Here is a 22,866-nt window from a genome sequence, read left to right as displayed (position 1 = left end):
TACAGGTCAACTGGAAGCAAACTGGCACATAACAACCTTTTAATAAATATTATTTCTCTCATCAGAGAGAAACACATAGAAGGAAACTGAAAGGATGTTAGTTGATGGAGTGATAAACATCCCTCTCTTCCAAATTTGTTAACATGGGGATGAATTTGCTGCTGGTTCTGATAGCTTGGTAGAAGTTGCTGTGAGCAGGAGAGGCCTTGGACAGGCCATACAGAAAGGGACTGAGTCACCCAGGCTTCCCACAGCAAACTCATCTGTGCTCCGGGGATCAGCAGCACTGCATTTTGAAGCTGGACTTCAAATAACTATCGTCGTGGTCAGGCCTGATGTTGTTTTTCGTCGTTTAATAAACATACTTGCTTTCATGTTTTTATTTGTTTGCTAGTTTTTAAAGAAATAATTAAAAAATAGTATATGCTTTTTAATAAGCAGAAAAGTAGAAAGAAGAAAATCACTTCAATCACTGCTCTCCGAAAACAGGTACAGATAAAGTTTGGTAGATGTCTTTCTAGTCTTACCTGAGTGTGTTCTTTCTTGCTATGGGATCATACTATAACATAAGCAATTCCCACACATTTAGAAGCTCTCTGCCAATGTTATTTTAAGGCACTGTACCGAACAAGCCCCATGGATTTATTATCTACTTATATTTAGAATTTTGAGGCAGAGTACAGCGGTGCCATCGTAGTCCACTACAGCTTGGAACTCCTGGGCTCAAGCGATCCTCCTGCTTAACCTCTGGAGCAGCTGGGACTGCAGGAGTATGCCACCATGCCCGGCTCATTTTTATTTTTAAATTTTTGGTAGAGACAGGGGTCTCACTATCTTGTTTAGGCTGGTCTCCAATTCTTGACCTCAAGCAGTCCTCCCACCTCAGCCTCCCAAAGCACTGACATTACAAGCGTGAGCCGCCATGCCTGGCCCCCCATGGGCTTATTAACTGTTCCTTCCTGTTGTCTATATTTCATTTTTCATCATTACAAATAACTTTGTAATAATTTCCATCATTCAGAAAGGTGGGATTTTTTTTTTATGTGATTAAAGTGATTTTCTCAAGATAGAGTCCCAAAAATGGAATGATTATGCTATAGGAATTATTTTTTTTTACATGGAGTCTCACTCTGTCACCCAGGCTGGAGTGCAGTGGCACAATCTCAACTCACTGCAACCTCCAGCTCCTGGGTTTGAGCGATTCTCCTGTCTCAGGCTCCCAAGTAGGTGAGATTACAGGTGTGTGCCACCATGCCTAGCCAATTTTTTGTATTTTTAGTAGATACGGAGTTTCACCATATTGGCTAGGCTGGTCTCGAACTCCTGACCTCAGGTGATCCACCCACCTGAGCCTCCCAAGGTACTGGGATTACAAGCATGAGCCACTGCGCCTGGCCTGCCATACATAACACCAACTTGTACTCCGAAACATTTTCATCACTGTAGGCCACCAGCAACAGCACACAAGTTCCGCTTTATCACATGGCCAGTGTCAGGTTTTATTTTTTTTAAATCTTGGAGGCCAGGAGAGGTGGCTCATGCCTGTAATCCCAGCACTTTGGGAGGCCGAGGCAGGCGGATCACAAGGTCAGCAGTTCAAGGCTAGCCTGACCAACATGATGAAACTCTGTCTCTACTAAAACTACAAAAATTAGCCGGGCATGGTGGTGTGTGCCTGTAATGCCAGCAACTCAGGAGACTGAGGCAAGAGAATTGCTTGAACCTGGGAGGCGGAAGTTGCAATGAGCCAGGATCACTCCACTGCACTCCAGCCTGGGTGACAAAGTAAGACTCTGTCTCAAAGAAACAAACAAACAAGAAAACAAACAAAACTTGGTATTTGGGTAGGCAAAAATGATCTTTTCTTTCCAGGTGTATTCTTTGGTGTCTGAGACTTGATGATTTTCTTTTATGCTAGTTGGTCACTCGTGTTTCCTCTTTCGGTGATTATCAGTCATTGACTTCCCCCACCGGTCAGGTGATATCTCAGATTCCCTTTCTGCAGGAGGATCACTTAGGCCAAAGACGAGTGAATGACTGTATTGAATCCCTGACCTCTCTGCACTTTCTTTCTTTTTTTTTTTTGGCAAGGATTTTAAGAAGATATATTTTTTGAATATTTTGAAAGTAATTAAGATCCCTGATTGGAAGGGGGAACAAATCAACACAATGAAATTTAGGAACAGAAATGCAAGAGCAGCTTCTGCATCTGGCCCCTTCCACCAGAGGGGCGCAGCCAGGAGATGAAGCTCATTTTATGATCCCACCTCTCTGCACTTTCTACAGCGAATCACGAGATATGCTCCAGACCACAAAGCACCGATTCTCAGGCTTCATTATGCATAGGATTACCTAGGAAGCTTGTTTAGTTGTGAGATGCCTGGGCTCATCCCCCCAAGATTCTGAGTTAGCAGAACTGTAGTGGGCTTTAAAAATCATTTTTAACAAGTATCCCAAGTGATTCCGATGCTGGTGGTCCACTAAATCAGCTCTGAAGTGAAAAAATTCCTCAGAGAGAGGACTGGCTGTTATCGTTACTTTCACATAGGTGCGGTCAGTTTGGGCAGTGAGGACTGAGAAGACTCAGTTTCATCAGCGATTGCCTGGTGTATAGTAAGCACTTGATCTAGCCTTATTTAATTAGTTGATGTAGCTTAATTGTAGGCATTCAGTAGGTGCCGATTAGTATTTCTGCTTGGCTATTAGAGACTAGGAACGCAGTAGACAGTCAGTAAAGACTTACTGAGGTAAATGCAAGTTCTGGGCGTACAATAGGTGTTCAGTAAAGGTGACAAGCAGCCAGGGGGCCAGTAGTATTAGGGAGTCAACAATGAGTGAATGACTGTATCAAATCGCTGAGCTCTCTGTATTTACTACAGTAAATCAGGATATATGCCCAGACCCCAAAGCATTGATTCTATGTGTGTCAGGGTACAGGTCTCAGTATCAAATCGCTGAGCTCTCTGTATTCACTACAGTGAATCGGGATATATGCCCAGACCCCAAAGCATTGATTCTATGTGTGTCAGGGTACAGGTCTCAGTGTAGCCCTGGTATCTCAGGGAGAATGGGTTGCTGGAAGGTTTCTTGGATGCCTGTTTTGGGAGACTAAGGGATGAGGGCATGGGATCAATGTACTTACATTCCAGACTCAACCAGAAGAACTTGCAGATCCTGTGAGAAGGGCCTGCTCCCCAGACCCTCAGGCCTGTGTCTTTCATCATGTGACTTGCCATTTGCTGTGGAGCAGGTGACTTGCTGTTTGCTGTGGGTTTGCCCCATTAAGACTCGAACCCTTTTATTAGCTCATTCACCCCTGGCAGCAGGCTTGGAAAGGGCTGTCACCCAGGTAATCTCCCATCTCATTTTTCTTTCTTCTGACTCCTCCTCCCATAGTTTCTGAAGCTAAGGTCGTCCAGAGACCTGCAGAGAGAAATACCAACCCAAAGGCATTCAGAAGACCTCCAAAGGCATTCAGAAGGCTGCTGAGGTGAAGGTCTTCCTTTGAAAGACGAGAACCCCTTTTCTGGGCAACTGGGTTTCAAATAGCAGAGCAGGAGGGACCGTCTGTTTTTTGTTTGTGGACTAAATGCCTCATTTTTCAGGATTCCCCTTGGTTTTGCTGGTTTGACTTTTGGTGAACATTGTTCGTAAGCCCCGTGGCCCACCAGTCTGCAAAATTTCATCAGCTCCCTGAGATTTCTGAAATACAGTATTTCATAAGCATCTACTTCTTAGAAACATGGTCCTTAGGAAACGGGAAGGAGGTGTACTGAGCCTTCTGTTTATGGAGGAGCTTGGGAGCCTGTGTCCATGTGTGTGTGAGCATGTCAGGCACACTATTGTGATTAGAAGTAGCATCCTTGTGTTTCAGCCAGCTGTATCTTCTGCAGCTAAACTGAGAGATTATCACGGATACTGAAAGGAATAAAGACCAGAAGCGTGGTCGGGAGGAGGGAAATAAAACAACTCCTTAGCAGCCGACAAAAATGATGCCCAGAAGAATACATAGTGACATAGGAAGATGCCCTAGAGCTAGTTGTAATTGGAAAACACAAGTTACAAAGACCAAGCTCACTATTTCAGCTAAATATGTAAACCCAGAAAAAAAGCCTGCAAATACATGTCTTAAAATGTTAACAGTGGCAATCAGTGGTGGGGTTGCAAGAGATTTTTATCTTTTTATTTTTCATGTTTTCAAAAGTTTATACAGTAAATATATTGTGTTTTTACTATATATTCCAAATATATACCTAAAGAGTATAAATGAAAAATAATATTTTTTACTCTTCCCAATCACCATCCCTATTCTTCAGGCTACAATATACTTAATAGTTAGTTTGTAGATGATCTTCAAAAAATTCAAAGCATAATAACAATAAAAATGTATATATTATATATATGTGTATCTTTTTTTTTTGAGACGGAGTCTCTCTCTGTCGCCAGGCTAGAGTGCGGTGCCATGATCTCGGCTCACTGTAATCTCCACCTCCCGGGTTCAAGTGATTCTCCTGCCTCAGCCTCCTGAGTAGCTGGGACTACAGGCATGTGCCACTATGCCCAGCTAATTTTTGTATTTTTTAGTAGAAATGAGGTTTCACCATGTTGGTCAGGATGGTGTCAATCTCTTGACCTGTGATCTGCCCACCTCAGCCTCCGTAAGTGCTGGGATTACAGGGGTGAGCCACTGTGCCTGGCCATGTTTGTATCTTTTTAAAGACCCAATAGAATCATACTATATGCATTTATGTGCAATTTCATGTGGCCTTATTCTTTTTAATGACTACACTGTATTCCATTACATGGATATATCATAATTTTTTTAGTCTCCTCTTGGTGGTTATTTAAACGATCGGTAGTATTTTTTTCTGTTAACATATATTATACTGTATTTTTAAAAATAAAGAAAAAGGCTGGGTGTGGTGGCTCATGCCTGTAATCTCAACCTTTGGGAGGCCGAGGCAGGTGGCTCACCTGAAGTCAGGAGTTCAAGACCAACCTAATCAATATGGTGAAACTCTGTCTCTACTAAAAATAAAAAGTTGGCCAGGCATGGTGGCATGGGCCTGTAATCCTAGCTACTTGAGAAGCTGAAGCAGGAGAATCACTTGAGCCATGGAGGTGGAGGGTGCAGTGAGCCAAGATCACGCCACTGCACTCTAGGCTGGGTGACACAGCGAGACTCCGTCTCAAAAAAATAATAATAATAAAGAAAAGGAAAAACGTGGACAGGCAGGAGGGCAAGTAGTTAGGGATTTGATTACCAGAGACAGATATAGAGCCGAGAATTACAAAGGGCACAAAAAGCCAACTGAGTTAGTAAAACAAAACTCAGCAAATCCCAAGCTCCAAAAACTTACTGGTGAGCTCCTTCCCGGCCCTGTTTGGTATCCCTCTGACAGCTGAAGTGTCGAGATGAGCACAGCACAGGAGCTAATCCTCAGATAATGAGGATGGTTTTAATAACCCACTGACTCCCCGAGGTGTCCAAGGGAGAGAATACAGTCATAGGTTCTTGGATTCTATTTCTGGCTGAGCCAGTAAAGCCCCTTTCTCATCCCTCTTTTCGGCTTATCACTAGAGACAAAAACTAAAAACTTCGGCTTCAGGCTGCTAAAAGCCTAGAACAAAACAAAACAGAACAACCAAATAAGACGAGTTGGACAAGCTTCATGAGAAGAAGCAGTTTAATGACATTTCAACCCTTTTCTCTTTAAATCCAAGCCACAAAATTCTTTATCTATTGGCATGCAGATACCTATCACATAGCTAGTAAAAGTGTTAAGTTAATGGGTTTGCTGTTCAGGAGAGAGATCAATGCTTTAGTAGATATCACAGACATGCAAACTTAAAACCTAATGTAGAATCATCTCTTGAATGAGGGGAACATTCCTGACTCTACATGGAAGGCACTGAAAGGTTTCATAGATGAAGGTACAGTGGAGTTGGGTCTTGAAGGATGAATAGGAGTTCTTCTCCAGCCAGAGAATAAGGGCACAACCTGGGTAAAGGCACAACAATTTTAAAGTAGGATTTGTTTATTTGGATAAGGTGAGTCAACTGGTATGGCCGAAATATGGGGAAGTGGCAGGGTTAGGATAGAAAAACAGGTTGGATGAGGTTGTAAATATCCTTGAATGCCAGGTTAAGATTAAATTTTTATTCTAAGGACAATGGGGAGTTTCGGAAGGCTTCAAGCAGGAAAATGACACAATTAGATGGGCATTGTGGAAATGATCACATTAGCAGACAGATTGGTTGTACACGGAGAGTGTTTGGAAGCAGAAAGATAAATTAGTTCCATGCCAAAAACCCTGAGAGTTTTGTTTTGTTTTGTTCCTTGGTGATCCAAGCCCTTAGTAGGAGAGCTAGTATCCTGCTAAAGATATGCCACTTGCAGCCATTTCTCTTATAACCAAACTCTTACGGGATATGTTCATGGGTACTCACTGCAACATTGCCTATATTACATGGAACCGTATGAAATTGTTATTTTCGATCATTTCCTTTCTTTCCTTCCTTCCTTCCTTTCTTTTTTTTTAAATGGGGTTTCACCATGTTGGCCAAGATGGTCTCAATCTCCTGACCTCATAATCCACCCGCCTCGGCCTCCCAAAGTGCTGGGATTACAGGCGTGAGCCAGCACACCGGCCTTCTTTCTTTCTTTCCTTCCTTCCTTCCTTCCTTCCTTCCTTCCTTCCTTCCTTCTTTCTTTCTTTCTTTCTTTCTTTCTTTTTCTCTTTCTTTCTTTTCTTTCTTTCTCTTTCTTTCTTTCTCTCTCTCTCTCCTTCCTTCTTTCTTTCTTTTTTTTTTGATGGAGTCTCACTCTTTCACCTGGGCTGAAGTGATGTGGCACTATCTCGGCTCACTGCAACCTCTGCTCCCCAGGGTTCAAGTGATTCTCCTGCCTCAGTCTCCCAAGTAGCTGGGACTACAGGCGCCTGCCGCCACATTTGCTACTTTTTGTATTTTTAGTAGAGACAGGGTTTCACCATGTTGGTCAGGCTGCTCTCGAACTCCTGACCTCAGGTGATCCACCTTCCTTGGCCTCCCAAAGTGCTAGGATTACAGACATGAGCCACTGCACCTAGCCAATATTGGTCATTTCATATGGCTCAACAGTGGCAGAAGACTGGCCGCAATCTGAATGCTGATTGGCAGGGAGCTGGTCAGGTGTGGCGTTCATGTGAACAAGGTAGATTTATGTGGCCATGTGGGTTCTATCCTTGTCTCCATGACAGACATATTAAGGATGTTCTGCTTTTTAAAAGGTATGATAATAGTATTGTGTGTATACTCTAAATGGAATCGTTATCTTTCAGAGATATAATCTGATCTATTTACAGTTAAAATAATATGATATCTGATATTTGCTTCAAAGAAGTCCAGAGCAGGGTGGGGCGGGTGGGACGTAAGGTGGAGGCAAGAGTAAACAAGAGAATAAATGTTTGTCAAAGCTGAGTGACGGATGCATAAATTTTTTATTTTTTTTTAGATGAAGTTTCACTCTGTCGCCAGGCTGGCGTGCAGTGGTGCAATCTCAGCTCACTCCAACCACCAGCTCCCTGGTTCAAGAGATTCTCTTGCCTCAGTCTTCTAAGTAGCTGGGATTACAGGTATGCACCACTACACCCAGCTAAGTTTTGTATTTTTAGTAGAGATAGGGTTTCACCATGTTGGCCAGGCTGATCTTGATCTATTACCTGTGATCCACCTGCCTTGGCCTCCCAAAGTGCTGGGATTACAGGAGTGAGCCACCACGTCCAGTGGGAATTGATTTTACTATTTAATCTGCTTTTGTATATGCTTGGCATATTTCCATAATAACACATTTCTGAAAATGCCAGAAGTGGCTCAGTTTTTAAAGAATGCTGTCATTATATAAAAGGAAATAATATATTGATGCATAAATATACACATACTATGTGCTGATGTAGACACAGAACATTTTTGGAAGGAAGGTTAGGAGTGAGAGGGAGATGTACTTTTGTACTTAAAAATTATGCACCTATTATTTTAAAAAAGTAAAATAAAACATGATGTAAAAATAAAAAAAGCAGACCTGTGCTTTATTACTAGCTCTACACTAACTCACAATGTGTTGGCCCCAGTTTCCTCATTCAAAGACTGCAGAAATCAGTGTCTCCTTGCCCATTGAGCTTGGAAGAGGTTTGGAAATGATGTGAGCAAATTGCCCAGCCCAGGACTGGGGACATGGACTTTTCTCAGTCATAATGATAAGAATGGGGAAGCCACTGTGTGCCTGCCATGAAACTGTAGAAGGGAAAAGAACTGTTTTGAGTCCTTTGGAAGGAACAAACTATGAGGTATCCAGGTGTGACGTCCATTTCACACTCACTGTGTCCTCGCTACTCAATAGGCAAAGAGGTCAAGTTTCTGCCCCCAGCTGTCTACATTAATCAGATTCACCAGATAATTGCTCCACTCCCTCCTCTCCTGCCCTCCACCACTTCCTATTTGTGGACTACCCTCAAACTCCAGGCTCATTTCTCCGGGGATGAACCCAAAAGCTGACTCAGTCATTTCTGTGTGAGTTAATTTCTAAGAGTGAGCCAGAGACAGACTTTCACAAGAGCAATGTATGACTTTGTCAGCTCACATTTCATAAAATTCTTCCACAGTGACATTGGGGACCAGCATAAATGGTCAACTCATGCATGAACTCCAGTCCAAGAGAGGTTTGATTACCACCTGGGCTGACTCTTTAGAATGGCTTGGAGGTCCTGGGGGTTGTTTGTCTAGCATCTTGATGTATACGAAGGCTAAACTTTGGCCCTCTTTTTCATCAACAAACTCCATGCCTGTTAGAGTCTGTCTTTTCTTACTTGTACCATGATGAGGTCTCTTGGGGTCCAGAAGGTTAAGGGGGATCAACCTAGGAACGTGGTTCTGAATCCAACATTCAAAGTTGATGTCTCTGGAAGCTGACAGTGAGGATTAGATGCCTTAAGGGAGCCGCTCAGAGAAGTTATTTCTTCCACTTTATTTTATTTATTTTTCATTAGAAAGGGATTATAAAATTTATTTGTCTTCTTCAATAACTCACCAAATGGATTTTAAATGAGGTACCCCTTGTTGAAAAAGAGAATGTGAAATGCATGTCTCAGAGAAGGAACATTTGGAAAATGAAAGGGATCTTGGGGGATTGGGATCTCTGGAGCAGTACTTTCAAAAGCAGTAAGAGGTAACAGATACTTTCATCACTCACCAGGTGATTTTCATGATTGCACAGTGGAAGGAATGTCTGTTGAACATTCAGGAACAGAGTGAATGGGATGGATTCATTCTACCTGGGTTGGCCCAACGTGAGACATTGTGACATCGTAACTTTCAAGGGAAGGGCTTGACTTCTTGCCTCCAGTGATTATAATGAGTGCCAGTATATGCTGAAATATTTACCCTGTGCAATAAATTGTTATAAGTGCATTTTAAGTGTATTTGTGCATTTCATAACAACTTTTGACAGAGATGCCATTTTATCTCCATTTTACTGATAAAGCAGTAAAGGTACCAAAAGATTAAGTAAGTCACCCAAAGTTACACCGCTAATAAATAGACGGTTTGAAGAGTCGAGGCCTGACTCACAAACATGTGCTTAATCTTCAAAAAGTACAGAAAGGACATAAACACTTTCAAGGTGACTCTCCGGGCTCGCTCTTGGTGTCTCATCTTGCTTAACAGCCTCCTCAATACCTGCGAGGTTGGAATACTCACCCTAAGCTCTCATTTGGTTGCAGCCACAGAAACCCCATTCCGACCAGCTTAGGACAAAAAGAGAGAATCTGTTGGGGCCCATAATTAAAAGCTACAGGCAAAGGTCTGGCTTCAGGCATGGCCATCTCCAGGGCTTGGTTTCCCTTGGCTGCCTCAGACCTTCTGTGTCCATTGCCGAGCCAATCTCCATGGCCAAGGAAAAAAGATGCTCTAATTGGATGGGCCAGATTCACAGCAACCTGGATGGGATTGGAGAGTATCATTCTTTTCTTTTTTTGAGACAGAGGCTCGCTCTGTCACTCAGGCTGGAGTGCAGTGGCGTGATCTTAGCTCACTGCAACCTCCGCCTCCCGGGTTCAGGTGATTCTCCTGCCTCCGCATCCTGAATAGCTGGGATTACAGGCGCTCACCACCACGCCAGGCTAATTTTTGTATTTTTAGCAGACCCAGGGTTCACCATGTTGGCCAGGCTGGTCTTGAGCTCCCGACTTTGTGATTTGCCCGCCTTGGCCTCCCAAAGTGCTGGGATTACAGGAGTGAACCACCGCCCCTGGCCTGAAGGGTATTATTCTAAGTAAAGTGATTCCGGAATGGAAAACCAAACATCGTATGTTCTCACTCAGAAGTGAGAGATAAGCTATGAGGCTGCAAAAGGCATAAGAATGATACAATGGACTCTGGGGTCTGGCAACAGGACGGGAGGTGGGGGTGGGGAAGGGGAGGAAGGGGGTGAGGGATAAAAGGCTACAAATTGGGCTCAATGTATACTACTTGGTGCACCAAAATCTCAGAAATTACCACTAAAAACTGACTAATGTAACCAAATACCACCTGTTCCACAGAAAAGTATGGAAATAAAAAATAAAATAATTGGATGGGCCAGGACATCCTTGAAACCCAAATCACATAACTGCGGATGGGCAGGAGAATGTCCAAAAGAAGAAGTTAAGGAGCCATTACTAGTAGGGAGAACAAGGCTGAGTTGGACCAATCAAGTGATTCCCATGACTCTTTATCTCTGGGTGAGGAAGTGAACAGTCACAGACAAGAAGTGATTGGTCGAGACTCCATTGACGATAACTGTTCGTCTCTAGCAATAGTAAAAATAATAGGCCAGGTGCAGTGGCTCAGGCCTGTAATCCCAGCACTTTGGGAGGCCAAGGTGGGCAGGTCACTTGAGGTCAGGAGTTTGAGACCAACCTGGTCAACATGGTGAAACCCCATCTCTGCTAAAAATACAATTAGGCGGGCATGGTGGCAGGTGCCTGTAATCCTACCTACTGGGGAGGCTGAGGCAGGAGAATTGCTTGAGTCCAGGAGGCAGAGGTTGCAGTGAGCTGAGATCTTGCTATTGCACTCAGGCCTGGGCGACAGAGCAAGACTCCATCTCAAAAAAAGAAAAAAGAAAAAAAATAGTAATAATAATAACAACAATAAAAACAATGATACCTCCCTTTGCAGGTTCTTAGGAGGACTAGATGAAAAAAATCTGTCACAGTGTCTGGCACATAGTAAATGCTCATTAAAAGTTTGCTGCACTGAATTGAGTAATAATTGTCTTTAACCAAAGGAATTACTTGGCAATACTAAAAAATTATGCTCTAGAAAATCTAATATAATAGAATCTTCTTTTCTCTTTGGGCACTGAAGTAGAAAACCAATAGTTTTCTTTCTCTCTCTCTCAAGATTCAAAGCAACTTAGGAGGCTGGTTTGAGGGGGTGCGGGTCTACCCTCACAAGTTCTCCTAGATACTTTCACACCGGAAGTCCTGCCTCCAGCAAAGACTCCACACTCTCCCTACAGAAACCTGCCTGTAGGTGGTACAGGGTGATAGTGGCAGCGGCCACATAAAGTTCTCAGAAATGACTTCTTTACTTGCTCTAAGGTGAGCTCAAAAACTTTGCCTTGATTAAACTAATCTTTGATCTAGATTTAATAAAGATGCCAATACAGATGTATACACCATTTGGATTTGAGACATACTCTGGGAATGTGTCAACAAAGCAATTTGCTAAGACTAAAGAACGACTTTTGGCAAAGGGGTTTCAAAGCCAGTTTCAGAAGGGGCTCTGTCTGAGGTATGGGAGGGTCAGGAGGCTCTGCAGGCTGACTGGGAAAAGGCCGTGCTTTTTGGATTGCATTCAGATATCAGCACCCCTCCCAGCCAGGCCGAGGTGGGCCTGAGTCAGCATGATAGGAGCTGGAGGGAAACATGTGCAGGGCACAGAGCATGGGGTAGACACGAGGAGGGTCTGAGGGGCTCAGCTGAGGATGAAGGAAATTTACAGGGACAGGACAAACCAGGCAGTTAGTTCTAAGGAGGCTAAGGAATTCCGGCAAATGCAAGTGCGAGACAGGTAGATGGTCTTGGAACAGTGGCTGTCCCTGGAAAGGTTAACTGGGACCCTGGGTGTGGCGGTGGGAGGAAGACGTCCTCATCTCTCTGTCTACCCTTTTGTATCTTACATTTCAGATGATAGGCATGCATATGGCTTCATTATTGCACATCACAAAAATGCTATTTGTATAGACATGTAGCCAATGATGGATGTTATTTATACACATGTATGTAAAAGTTTAAGAAGATGAATCGGAAGAATGGTTTTTGCTTCTTGGAAGGAAGGAAGAGATTGAAATGGGTGGTAAATGGTTAAGGGGAATTTAGTTTTTTCTCTGATTTTATTTCTTTTAAGAAAATGAGTGGAAGTAAATACAAAATGTTATGTTATATGGGAAATTTTAATGTTAATCCTTATGGCTTTACTGTATGTTGTTATTTTACTTTATTTGACAGAGTCCCACTCTGTCCCCCAGGCTAAAGTTCAGTAATCATAGCTCACTGCAGCCTCAAACTCCTGGGCTCAAGCGATCTTCCTGCCTCAGCCTCCCATAGCTAGGACTATAGGCAAGCACCATAAAGACCGGCTAATTTTTGTATTTCTTTTTGTAGAGATGGGATCTCACTACGTTGCCCAGTCTGGTCTTGAGTCTCTAGCCCGAAGCAATCCTCCTACCTCAGCCCCTCACAGTGCTGTGATTATAGGCATAAGCCACCGTAGCATGACCACTGTATTTTAAAACACTTGCCAAAACAAAAGAGAAATTGCCTGAGCAAAGGCATGGCGCATTTGGGAAACTACAAGAGAGTCATGAAGTGCCAAGTTGAGGTTCTAGTGCAGGGAGACAGGAGCTGGAGAGCGACAGAACCCAGGCCTGATATGGGGGATTCACGTGGTTTCAATGCTCAAAGACTCCCAATCCTGGGCTGTGCCCTTCTCCTGCCTGAGTAGACAGAGCCACTGGTGAAAGTGCTTCATCTTCAGCAGAGGGAAGGTGGTTCCCCTGGGGAGGTGTGGATTGAAAGGAAGAAAAATTGAAGACAGAGATGAGAACATCATGGCAGTCTCCGGACCCCAAACATGGGGCTGAGACCTGTGGCTATTGCAGGGGAATTGAAAAAGAGGGATCCCTTCTGCACTTTTCTGAGGCCTCCAGGCACACCAGGTGACCCTGCAGGGGAGAAGGGAAGAGGGAGGTTAGCAGCGACCTCAGAGGTCATGGGGATGCAATCACTGAGAGCAGAACAGGTAAATACCTGCCAAATGGCGAGGACACCTGTTAAAGAGACTTAGGAGGCAGCTCCACCAGATTCCAGGCCTCTGTGCCCAAATCACACCCAAAGCTGGTGAGAGGAGACCTGGCTGTGATGTGGGCTTTCATTCCTGCACGCTCAGGCTTTTCCTGCAGTTCCCTTTCAGCAAAGAGTCTTTATCCCTGGGCCTGCGTTGGTATTCCAGGCCTGAGTAAACGGAACACTTCACACTCAGCCAAGTCCATTTATTTTGATTACTCTCTCTCATACCCTTGTCAAAAATGGTACCCAGGTGTATAAAGAGACCAATTTCTGGGATGGTTTCAATCTAATCGTATTAAATTATTTGCTCCCTTGGCCTTGAGGGGGTTCCAAGGGGAAGCGATTGAAGTTGGATCCAAAAATAGCTACCTTCCATTTCCAATCCTGGTGTTAACGTGGGTGAACTTCTCAGAGCTTCTGGTGTTGACGTCAGTGAGCCAGGATCATCTGAATCAGGGACAGGGAAGTGGGTGCTTATTTTTCTCCCAAAGCCTAGTGACAAGAAGGCTCTCAGCAGAGACGGCTTCAAATGCCAGCTGCCCCAACTAAGTGAGCATAAATTCAATATCTGGGTTATGTGTTGTTTGAGAAGAAAGAGATTGTGACCAACTCTAAAAGGGCAGAAGAAAGCCAGAGAGGAGAAATAATGATGGAAAACTGGCAGGCTTTGACCACAGACACTAAAGCCAAGTCAACCAGGCCCGACGGGAAGAAGTGAAGTGTCATGAAATGCAGAGGCTTTGGAATAAGGCAGATACGGGTTCATTTCCTGTGTGACCTTTGGTAAGTTCCTGAATCTCCCTAAAATTCAGTTCTCTTCTCTGGAAAACATGAATCATAAGGATCACACAGGGTGGCTGTCCTTTTAAGAATGTCTGCTGAGTACCAAACTCTGGGTACAGTTTGCAGAAAGCAAGCATTTTCTGAACGTGTTCCCTTTCCCGGCTACTATAACAGCTGCCTTGTACCACCTTCAGCCCTGGGGTCCTTCAGTGTTTTACACATTGTAGGTATTCCTTAAATGTTTGCAGATTGAATAGAAGGCAATTCTCAATTCATCCTACAATTATCTGGTCTTTAGGGAGCATCAGTCAGGGTGAGACATAGTCTCTCCAAAATTGGTTCTAAGTAGGAGTTGTGAGAACTGCATTGAGTCAAGTGCACTGGAGTAGAGGTTATTAGCCAGTGGGGTCGGATGGAGATGTTACTGCACAGGTGCCCTCAGCCTGGGAGCTTCCCGCTGATGCCACCGACACTGCCAGGCCTGTCATTATATCTCCACTTGGGAGTAAAACAAGAATTAGTCACATTTCAGCCTAGCTGCTCCCAAGTTGTAGAGAGAGACTAGAAAGAAGACAATGTCACCTACGTCCATAGGATTCAAAGGCAAATATCCACGTCCAACCTGATCTCTCTTATGGTTTATCCAGCTGCCTCCTGGGCATCTGCAGTGGGTGAACCCCTTCATCTTTCCTCTCCAGCATTACCCATCTCAATAACTGGCACCACCATCCATCTGGTCACCTGGAATGGAATCATTGGTGACATTGACAAATGCTTATGGAGTGCCTCCTACTAAGTATTATATATGCAGTAGAGAACAAGACAGAGGAACGACTTACCCTCATGGGACTCACATTCTAGGAGAAGTATGATGATTACCCTTGACTTCTATTTATTCTGTTTCCTAAATATGATTCATAGAAGTTTTCTCTCCATTTCTAAAGCCACTATCAGAGCCTGCTTTTATTATTTAGACTATCGCAGTACCTTCCTGGCTGGTCTCTGGCCTCCACTTTAATGCTCCCTTTCAATCTATCCTCCACACTTCTCTGGAATGATCTTCCCAGTATTCATATCTGCTCATGTTACTCCCCAGTTTAAAAAGCCAGGCTGGGTGTGGTGGCTCATGCCTGTAACCCCAGCACATTGGGAAACCAAAGTGGGTGGATCACGAGGGTTCCAGACCAGCCTGGCCAATATGGTGAAACCCCATCTCTACTAAAAAATATAAAAATTAGCCAGGTGTGGTGGCATGTGCTTGTAGTCCCGGCTACTTGGGAGGCTGAGGCAGGAGAATCACTTGAACCCAGCAGGCAGAGGTTGCAGTCAAGGATGTTGGAGTGGCCGAGATGTTGCCACTGCACTCCAGCCTGGGCGATAGAGACTCCATCTCAAAAAAAAAAAAAAAGACAATAACTTCCAATTTACCAGTGGAATCAAGTCAGAACTATTAGTCCTTTATGATGAATACAGAGATTGCTAACAGGTGGCCTGAGGCCTGTATCTTCCAACAGGCAGCTCCTGTTTGACTTGTACAAAATTGGCCTACAAAGCATTTAAGATGTGAATCAGCTACCACCATTTACATATTGGGAGATATCACTTGAAAGTTCAAATTTCCAGCTTCTCTTGAAAAATCCTAAGATCTGACAACCTTGGGCCAGCGTCCCTGCATGGCAGCAACTCTCTGGAGCCGATGAGACACTACGCTTTTAATTGCATGGGCTTTCTCCCTGCCTCCATAGCCCCCTATTGTCCATGGACACTGAGCTGACTATTGAAGCTACTTATCACGTGACACCTGTTGCCTTTATTCATTTATGTTGCCCATCTGGCTTCTCGTAGACATCGGAGTCTATGATCCTCACCTAATTCCCACATACCTTTCCAACATTATCTCCTTCAGTTTATTGTCTACGTCCTGGTCTCCCTGGGTCATCATGATCTTTCAACCCTGAACGCCTTTCCTTACGCTGTTCCCTTTGTCCCTCCTTCCTGAGCACTTGCAAGCAACTCAGCTCAAAGCTCACTTCTGTCCTTGGAAGGCTGCCTTCCCTTCTCCTCTGTACATCCTCTACCCACTGTAGTGTAAGCACTTGTTGGACTTCTCTCTTAGACTGTGAGACCTTTGAGGTCAGGAGCAATTGCTACGATTCACGCCAGAAATATGTGTCAAGTTCCTGTCGCGTGTAGGTCCCAAATGTAGTAAGGAGTGCACAGTCCTTGTTATCTTGAAACTTATATTCTGATGGGGGAACATCAAAAAGTAGAATGGGTAAATGTATTTCAAGGAGAGTTAAGGTTTGTGAATAACAGAAAATGAGATATGACGGAGGATGACATGGGAATGAGGGAGAGCATTAATTTAGCTACGGTGGCCTAGGAAGGTCTCTTTGAGGAAGTGACATGGTGAGGAAGTGACATGGTGAGGAAGTGACATGGTGAGGAAGTGAGGAGGAGCCAGCCCATCGAAATGTCTGGGTTTTGTCGTCCTGGCACAAAGCAGGCATTAGGAAACATTTTTGGAGTAAGAAAATGGATGTGTGAAACATTCCCCACCACCATATGCACACTGAAAAATGATGATGACCTCTCATATTCATATAATATAATGGACTGGGCATTAAGTAAAATGAGATTTCTTGGCTTCATGGCTTAGGCTATTATGAGTCCCAGCACCATGTCCAGAAAGCCAGTATAGGGTCTCTATTGACCTTCAATTCAGGAAACATGTAGTTGTGCATCATTTAGGATTCCCTTTGACTGCAAATTACAGAAAAAACGACTACCAGAGATTGAAATCATAAAGATACTGATAAAACACTTAACATTGGCAGCCTTAACCTTCTTTTATACCATGGCGATCTGATGACCTTCTTGGAAAAAAATATTTAATGCTAATATAAAATATATACAATTACAAAGGAAACCAATTATGTTGAAATAGAGTCACTGATATATTAAAATAACTTATAATATTGTGGATATGGGATTTTTGTTAACTCATTACATAATAAATATAGTGTAAGGTCTAATAGCTACTAAAACTTTGAAGTCATGATGAATGTAAAGGGCATTTCAAAATATGTGCTCCAACTATAATAGGGTATGAAAATACCTGTGGTTTCTATTGGTGACCATGGTGGGCAGAATAATGGCCCTCAAAGATGCCCACATCCTAATCCCCCAAACCTGAGAATGATTTCTTACATGGCTAAAGGAATTTTGTAGATGTTATTTAAAATTTTTTGAGATGGGGGAATTATCCTGGATTACAGGGATGAGCCCGATGTTATCACAGAGTCTTTATAAAGAAAAGAGGATAGGAGTGAATGTCAGGGCCAGAGAAGGAGGTGTGATGAGAGAACCTGGGGCCAGACCAATGTGGGATCATAGGTCAAGGAATATGGACAGCTTCTAGAAGCTGGAAAAGACAAGCAGCTAGATTCCCCTCCAGAGTATCCGGAAGGAGTGCAGCCCTGCTGATCCATTTTGGATTTTGTTCTCCAGAACTGTAAGATTTCTGTTTTGTTTCTGTTGTTTTTTATTTGTATTTTTTTTTTTCTTGAGAGGGAGTCTCACTCTGTCACCCAGGCTGGAGTGCGGTAAGGTGATCTTGGCTTACTGCAACCTCCACCTCCCAGGTTCAAGCGATTCTCCTGCCTCAGCCTCTCAAGTAGGTGAGACTGCAGGCGCCCACCACCATGCCCGGCTAATTTATGTATTTTTAGTGGAGATGGGGTTTCATCATGTTGGCCAGGCTGGTCTTGAACTCCTGACCTCAAGTGATCCACCTGCCTCGGCCTCCCAAAGTGCTGGGATTACAGGCCTGAGCCACTGTGTGTGAATAATTTCTGTTTTTTTTTTTTTTTTTTTGCCACTAAGTTTGTGATAATTTGTTACAACATCCATAGAAAAACCAATTCAGAGTTTACACTGAAAGTGGGATGCTGTCGTAACAAATTCCTAAAAAGACACAAATGGCTTTGGGATAGAAGGGTAGGTAGAGGCTGGTCAAATTTTGAGGAGCAGGGTAGAGAAAGCATAGTTTGCTTTGAAAAGACTGTGAGTAGAAATATGGACGTTAATAGGTCCTCAGGAGGAATGAGCATGGTAGGGAAAAGCTGTACTGTCTTAGAGAATACTTTAAATGATCATGAAGAGATTTGGTAAAAATGTGAACGTTAAAGGCACTTCTGGTGAGGGTTCAGAAGGAACTGAGGAACATGTAATTGAGAACTGGAGGAAACGGGCATTGTCACTGTGCAGTGCTAGAAAACTTAGCTGAATTACATCTTGCATTTCTATAGAAAACACGATAGAAGTGATAAAACTGCATATTTCGCTGAAGAGATTTCCTAGCAAAGCGTTGAAGGTGCATCCTGATTTATTCTTGCTGCTGCTTGTAAAATGTGAGAGGAAATAAACAGATTAAGGAAAGAACTGTTAAGGAAAAAAAATGAAAACGTGATGATTTGGGAAATTCTCAGCTTATCCATATGCTAAAACATGTTTTCAAAAGATGCTAAAACTAGGAGATATGCTGTCAGAAAAACATGCTCTGAATAGAAAGACAAGGGTGTGTTCAACCTTCTCCTAGTGCCTCAGAAGGATAAAACGTCAGAGTATTCAGTCACACAGAGAGTTCTTTGAAAATTAAGTGTATGATTTTCCTCAGCCATCACAGCAAAGCCCAGAACTAAAGGTGGAATTATCCAAGAAAGATCTGTGGAGGAGCCCTCTTGTGCAGTGAAGTGAATTCCCATGGCATACACAAGAGACCCACAAGGTTCTTGAGAATTTTAAATCAGCAGAAACACGGCCAGTTTGGGTGTGCAAACTAAGGATTAAATGAAAGATGGCTATCAGCCTCCCAAAATTCAACAGGCAGGAAACAGGCTGATAAAAATAACTCAGTGCCAAACATTTGATAGCCTTCAAGAAAAAAGAATAATTTATAGGGCAGAATCATAAGATCAGAGGCTAGAGCCATGAACTAATGCAATTATTCCCAGACCTTGAAACCTAATGTTTTCCTAACTGGATTTTAAAAATTGTCAAAATCGGTGATTCCTTTTTCTCTTTTATCTTCTTCCTTTTTGAACAGGAATGCCTATAATGATATCCTATGCTTGTCCCATCACAGCATTTTGGAAGCAGATAACTTGTTTTCTACTTCCATAGGCCCAGAGATGGAGAGGAATTTTGCCTCAGGATGGATCATGCTGAGTCTCACCCCTACCTGATTTAGATGGAGAGATTTGAAACTTTTGAACTGATGAGATTTTTGAACTTTGAGTTGATGCTGTAATAGGTTGAAACACTTGATGATGTTGGGACGAGTTGAGTGCATGTGGGATGGGGGTTAATCTTTGAGGGCTGTAGGGTGAACAAATACGGTGACTTCTACTAGCAGTGTTTCAGGTACTGCTAATGCTGCTGTCAACTGCTGCACACATTCTTGATCGAAGAAATACTAAATTTCAGTTAGGAGTTTCACCAACCAACCTCACAAACCCCCATGTTAAGAATTCCTAACTAGGAGAAGGAAGTCCCAGAGTGGTACCAGGATCTTTATACCTCTCTGCTACCCCACATCCTGGGTATGTGGACAAGGTTTTCTCTCTCATGTCACAGAATGGTTGCCACAACTCCAAACATTACATTCTTACAAACCAGCTTCCCAAGCTGAAATAAAAGAAGGAAAGAGGAAATAAGATGAAAGGTGTTGGCTGGGCGCAGTGGCTCACACTTGTAATCCCAGCACTTTGGGAGGCTGAGGTGGGTGGATCATGAGGTCAAGAGATCGAGACCATCCTGGTCAACGTGGTGAAACCCCGTCTCTACTAAAAATACAAAAAAAATTAGCTGGGCATGGTGGCATGTGCCTGTAATCCCAGCTACTCAGGAGGCTGAGGCAGGAGAATTGCCTGAACCCAGGAGGCGGAGGTTGCGGTGAGCCGAGATCGCGCCATTGCACTCCAGCCTGGGTAACAAGAGCAAAACTCCGTCTCAAAAAAAAAAAAAAAAGATGAGAGGTCTTTTTCTGTGAGCTGCTCTAACTTTTTGTTAGGGGTGAAATCTTCCCTGGTAGTCCCTAGCAAGCCTCCTCTTTTGTCCCACTCACGTGGTCACTCAGGAACATGACCACTGGCAAGGGGAAATTAAGGTACCATGATTGGCTTGGGCCAGGGTCAGCAAACTTTTTCTGTTAAGGGCCAGATAGTGAATATTTTAGGTTTTGTCGACCATACTGTCTGCGTCATAACTACTTGACTGTAGTCATAGAAACTACTTTTCTATGACTCTGCTGTAGTCAGAGAAAAGCAGCCATCACTATTATATAATAAACAGGTGTGGATAGGGCTGCTGTGTTTCAAGTCTAAATGTAGAATGCTCAATTATATTTAAATTTCAGATCAGGCCTGGCACAGTGGCTTATGCCTGTAATCCCAGCAATTTGGGAGGCCAATGTGGGAGGATCACTTAAGCCTGAGAGGTTAGTAGGTGTTGTGGTGCACACCTGTAGTCCCAGCTACTTGGGAGGCTGAGGTGGGAGGATCACTGGAGCCCAGAGATACAGACTGTGGTGAGCCATGATCGTGCCACTGTACTCTAGCGTGGGCAATAGAGAGTGACCCTGTCTCAAAAACAAAAGAACAAACAATAGCAAAAAGAACTTCAGTTCAACAACAAATGGTTTCTTAGTGTATGTCCCATGCAATATTCGGGATATGCTGAAGTATTCACTGTTTATCTGAAATTCAAATTTTCATCTTGTTAAAATCAACAAAGTTTCATCTTGTCGTTTACATGGCAACTATAGGGTGACTATCTTGATGACCAACTCTTGGTTTGCTGGAGAGAGTCCCAATTTTAGCACCAAAAGTCCTGAGTTCAAGGGATCCTCTCAATTCTCCAGCAAACTAGGACAATTGGTTACCATACCAATAAAACTTATGAACAAAGAAAATTGAATTTTATGTAATTTTCATGTTCATTTCACAATGACTCATTTTTGTTTTTTTTTCAACCATTTCAAAACACAGAAGTCTTCTCTTATCCATGAACGATTATGTTCTAAGACCCCCCACGGGATGCCTGAAACTGCAGATAGTACAGAACCCTAAATCTACTATGATTTTGGGATCTAATAACTAAGATGGCTACTAAGTGACTAACGGGCAGGTGGCATAGAAGGCTTGGATACCCTGGACAACAGGATGATTCACGTCCCAGGTCGGACAGAGCAGAACGGTGCAAGATTCCATCATGCTATTCTGAATGGCATGCAATTAAAACTTATGAATTGTTTATTTCTGGAATTTTTCATTTAATATTTTTGGACTGTGATTGACCACAGGTAACTAACTAAAACTACAGAGAGTGAAATTGCAAATATGCAGGGACAACTGTGTTGAGAAAAACATTTCTGGCTCTCAGGCTGTACAATAAACAGGTAGTGGGTCAAACTGGGCCCACAGTTGTTTGCTGATCCCTGGCTTGAACCATCCATGATTCATCCCCCAAGGATGGGTGTATTGTTACTCAAACAAAATTAGCGTTCTGTTAACAAGGAAGACAGGGAATGACTGTCGGGAGGCAACTGAGGGTGCCTGCCAAAGACTGGACATCTCCGACTCCGAATACCTTGTACGTTTAATTTTGTGAGGCCGCTCGGGTGCCAGATTACTCAATCTTCACCTCGCAGGCATCTCTGCTGCCTCTCGAGCTTGTGTTTCCCTTAAAAGCTTTTCAGACAAATTAGGGGTGTTCTAGACCTGGAGAAAAACATCTGCCTCTTTTCTTCTCCTGAGTAAACTGTGATCTTCAGCAAGTTTGTTCCTCTCTCTGGGCCACAGCTGTCAAGAGCCCCTGGCTCAGTGTGACAGAGAAAAGATCTCTTTGGTCTGTAAAGGCACTGCAGTATCATGGTCCAACTCATACACATTTATGAAGGTGACCTAATTTTAATTGCAGGAGGACTCTGTAACAGAACATTGCTTTCTGTTTTCTAGAGGAAGACACTGGACTCCAGCAGGGACCCCTTCCTCCTGGTCCACACTACTCCTCTTCATGTCTGATCTCCGCCCTGGAGGATCAAGAGGGAAGAAAGCCACCTATTCCAAAATAGTGTGGGTCTTACTGTCTCTGCTCATAAATTCTCAACACACATAACTTCAGATGGTGCCTGTTTATTCGTGATTCTAACCCAATTAGGACAAATTATCATTTCTTTGGTTTGATGTGTCACCGGCATCCTTAAACAGTCAACAAAAACCACATGGAATTTGTATTGTTTCAGCTTTTAATCACCAACCTTTATGATCCGGTTTAGAAATTGGTTGTAAAAACTGGTTTTAGACCCCAACTTGGCAATGCCAGACAATTTACTTCTTTCCTGTCCAAAATTTAGAAGAATTCTCCCCTAGGGTGTCTAAAGAGGGAAAGAGAGTAAGTGAGATGCTAAATTTCTTGGCCCTTAAAATTTTAAGGCCTTTCTCTTCTAAATGAGTGTGTAGTCATTCCATTGGTAGCAAGGGGAGGGAGATATATGAATAGAAAGCAAACATACGCAGCCCTCACCAACTAATCTTTCTGTCTTTTGGGGTTTTAAGTGAACAGTTCCACATGCATGGAGTCAAAATCCTGAGAAGAAAGCTCTTGTGTCACTAGCTCATAAGAAGAATCTGTTTGCGAAACAATGGTCACA

Source organism: Aotus nancymaae, unplaced genomic scaffold, assembly GCF_030222135.1.
Source record: "Aotus nancymaae isolate 86718 unplaced genomic scaffold, 86718_ANA_hifiasm-v0.15.2.pri h1tg000015l_1, whole genome shotgun sequence".
NCBI classification, from domain to species: domain Eukaryota; kingdom Metazoa; phylum Chordata; class Mammalia; order Primates; family Aotidae; genus Aotus; species Aotus nancymaae.
The sequence above is the reverse complement of the archived record's forward strand: the minus strand, read 5'-3'. Positions refer to the sequence as shown.